The sequence below is a fragment of the Octodon degus genome, unplaced genomic scaffold, assembly GCF_000260255.1.
Source record: "Octodon degus isolate 3935 unplaced genomic scaffold, OctDeg1.0 scaffold00018, whole genome shotgun sequence".
Taxonomy (NCBI): domain Eukaryota; kingdom Metazoa; phylum Chordata; class Mammalia; order Rodentia; family Octodontidae; genus Octodon; species Octodon degus.
In genome coordinates, this window is record NW_004524594.1 from 1223694 (window position 1) to 1227561 (window position 3868).

Here is a 3868-nt window from a genome sequence, read left to right on the forward strand (position 1 = left end):
AAAAAAAAAAAAAAAAAAAAGAAAGAATATATGCATAATATAATATATCCTAGGCCTTATATATAAAGAATATCTATCTATCTACCTATCTATCTATCTATATCCTTAATGAATAGTTTCTGAGTGAATGAAAACTGGAAATCAGGGCTGGGGATATAGCTTAGCAGTGTAGCACCTACATAGTAAGCACAAAGTTGTGAGTTTGAGTACCAGGACAAACAGAAGGAAGGAAGGAAGGAAGGAAGGAAGGAAGGAAGGAAGGAAGGAAGGAAGGAAGGAAGGAGAGACAGAGACAGAGACAGAGATAGAGACAGAAAGAAAAGGAAGGAAGGAAGGAAGGAAGGAAGGAAGGAAGGAAGGAAGGAAGGAAGGAAGGAAGAAGAAAACTGGAAGCCAGCTTCTCTGAGGCACGCAATTTCAGGGCTGTTCGCTCCTCCGGTGAGCCCCTGCTTTCATTTATAAACTTTTAAGATCTCCTCCCTTCCGTTAGCAGTGTCTTCCAACAAGAAACTAAGTCCGTAGAGCTGCTGGAAAATTTTTTTGCAAATTCATGTCTTTAATCTTTTAAAGCAGACTTTCTCAAACCCAACACTATTAACATTTTAGGCTGGCTAATTCTTTGTTGTGGGGGAAATATCCTGTTCATTTAGGGTACTTAGTAGCATCTGGGACCCCTACCTACTGTCCCTGGTAATGCCCACTCTCAAGAAGTCTCTAGATTTGGGGGCCAGAGAGACAGCTCAGTGGCATAAGCGCCTGCCTGGGAAGTGCAAGGCCCCCCTGGATTCAATCCCTGGTACAAATAAAATAAAATAAAATAAAATTCTCTAGGTTTTGTCCTAGGCCTGCAAGCTCATGCCTAGTCCAGATTCACTGTTTTGAAGTGTGAACGTTTACATGTTTTTGTCCTGCAGAAGAATTGCATTTGGCAATCTGGGTTGTTGAGTGATGCCTGGGATACAAGAGAATTTTACCAACCCAGTTGGATCAAAACCGTGCCCATTTCGATCTTGTTTCAGTAGCACTCCCTGTGTGTCCTTTGAAAAGGCCATTAGTGATGGTCTAATTCAGGGCAATAGTCTGATCTTGGAAATTCGACTCCCATGGACTGACCTAGAAGGATGAAGGAAAGGGGTGGTGTTTCTGAGGAAACTGATGCCTCATAGACCCCCACGGGAATTGGCAGTCCCTTGCCACTTTTCCAGGGGCATGTCCCAGGGGACAATAAAAGAGAGACAAACAACTCATTCTGGCATGCTTTTCGGGATCTCTCACTCCAAACAAGAAAGTCTGAGAGGCCTGGTAAAAATAAATATGGCTTAGGACTCCTGGCACAAGAGCAGCTTCTGACAGCCAAGACTGAACTCACCCTAGGGGGTGACCCAGGCAGGGACTATGCGTGAAGTTAGCTTCTACCCATTGATATTCCCAGTGCCTCACAGCGGCCTGAGCAGCTCTGCACTTCAGCACAGGCTGAGCCAAGGGGAAGACTGGGAACCACATGGAAAAGCCAGTCTCTCGCGCCTGAGTCAGACAGGGACAGTCAGCCTCCTTCTTCCTCTTGGATCCCAGAGCAACAACATAGATCATGCCTCTGGAAGGAACCTGTCCTCTGCACACAGAGTGGAAACTGTTTATAAATTCTTAATCCTCTGACACTGAAAGTCTGGGGACCGCCTGTCTTGGATTTTTTAGAACAAATGTATTCATTACACCACATGTCCCTAGTTTTCATCTGGAACAAAATGTGGTCTTCAGGATCATGAGATCTTTCTCAACACAATTAAAAGTAAGTGTGACTCTCTCCTTTAATCTCAGTACTCAGGAGGCTGAGGCAGGAAAATGGAGGCCAGCTTGGGCTATACAGTGAGTCCAAGACCAACCTGAACTACAGGCTGAGACCCTGTCTCAAAAATAAAATAAAAGCTGGGGAGATGGCTCAGTGGAATAAGTGCTTCCCTAGCAAGCGCGAGGGTTTGAGTTCAATCCCCGGTTCCACCAAAAAAAAAAAAAAAAAAAAAAAAAAAGTATATAAGCAAAAATAAAATAAAAATAAAACTAGGCATGATGCCTCACACCTGTAATCCCAGTACTTGGAAGGCTGAGGCATAAGGATTGTCATGAGTTCAAGGCCAGCCTGAGTTACATAGTGAATGTGAACTACACAGGAAAAGCCTTATCTCAAAAAAAACCAAAAAACAAAACAAAAAAAAAACCCCAAAGCCAAGGGCCCGGGATATAGCTCAGTGGCACGGTGTTTGCCTGGCAAGCGCAAGGTTCTGAGTTTGACTTCCAGTACCAAAATAAAGATATATATATATATATATATCTGTGCTTGAGACCAATCAAGGTCTCATTAGAAGGGGCGGAGTTGAGAGCTGAGAAATAATTCTCTACTTTTACCTTTTTCCGCTGTTGGATTTTAGACTAAAGGGAACCGAAGGAGGTCTAACAGGTGGACCATCCTTCCCAAGCGCTCAGATCACGTAAACCTCACCTGACTCTACTGCCCCCTTCGGTCAGTAGGAAGAACTACACACCTTGAAAATGCCTCTGTATTAGTTGCCATGGTGATGCTCATTCAACCACATTGCCTCTGAGTAAAAATTTCGGGCAAAACAGTATAGATAAATACCAAGAAAGGGTTGACACCACTTTTTTTTGTAGTTGTCGTCGTAGTAGCTGTCATAAAGTACACTTAATGTTAGCTTTAGCCAAAGATGGTAAGTTGAAGCGAAAAGTTGAAAACAAGCAAGGTTGAGATGTCAACCAATCCATCTGGAGAAATCGTCCCGCTCTGGAGTGCACCAAATTACCTTCCCCTCAGCGAACTTGGGGCATTTGAGTCTTTATGGCTCTATATATTTACTGGTGAGAGGTAAGTGATTCACAGAGAAATTCACAGACCATATCTACTCGAAAGGAAAAAGTCATCCTCGGGGCCTTAAAAGTAGGGGAATTCGCAAAAGTAACAAAACAAAATCCAACGTAGGAAGCCGAAAGGAGGCAAAATGAACTCGTGTTCCTAGGATGCGCTGGGAGGGCGCTAGGCCCCCAGGATAGGACGAGAGAGGGGTTTACAATTATGTGCAGTCACCCAAACCTTAAATACCGCTGGAAGGCCCTGCCAACGGAAGCAGGGAGGAGGCCGAGGCCTGGGGAGCTGGGCTGCGAAGAAGAACTTACTTCCTCGCCCCCTCCGCTTCCTCGCCAGGATCAGAAAGTCAAAGAAGGTGAAGAGGCTAACGATGCTGATTTACAGAGACAGCGACAGCGAAGAGGAACTAAGTCTGGCGGGACCAAATCTGGACGTCTGAGCGAGGGCGACTGGACCCAGACAGGCACCTCAGGAAATTAATAGATGAAAAAGAGAGGTCGCGGAATTATTTAGCCCTCGAACCAGACGGCCTAGGCCGGGGGAGGGGCGGCGGAGCAAGAAGAAAATCTCAGAAAAGAAATTTTGACAGCGAGAACGCTGGTTGAGATACAGCTCGGCAGGCCTCCTGATGTCCCTTGTTTAATGTCAATAAAGGCCGGGAGGATTAGGCAGTAGCAGGCCCTGCGTATTTCGAGACATCAATAAAGTCTGGCCATGGGGCCTGGAGGACCCCCCCACCCCCCACCCCCCACCCCGGTCACGTCCAGGCGCCTTGGGTCAGCGTGGTTGTTGCTCCCTGGCGGGGGCCTCAGTGCACCGGGTCTGAGAGTAGCCACTAGGTTATATTTTTGAAGTCAGGAACATTTGAGCTGCGGTAATGGGGACAGAGCAGGGGCTCTCTGGAAGGCCAGGAATGTGGGGGCGGCCTCGGGAGCTGCGGGGCAGCGCAGCAGGCGCGCGAGGGTGGGGTTCGGGCCGGGGGCGGGGCCG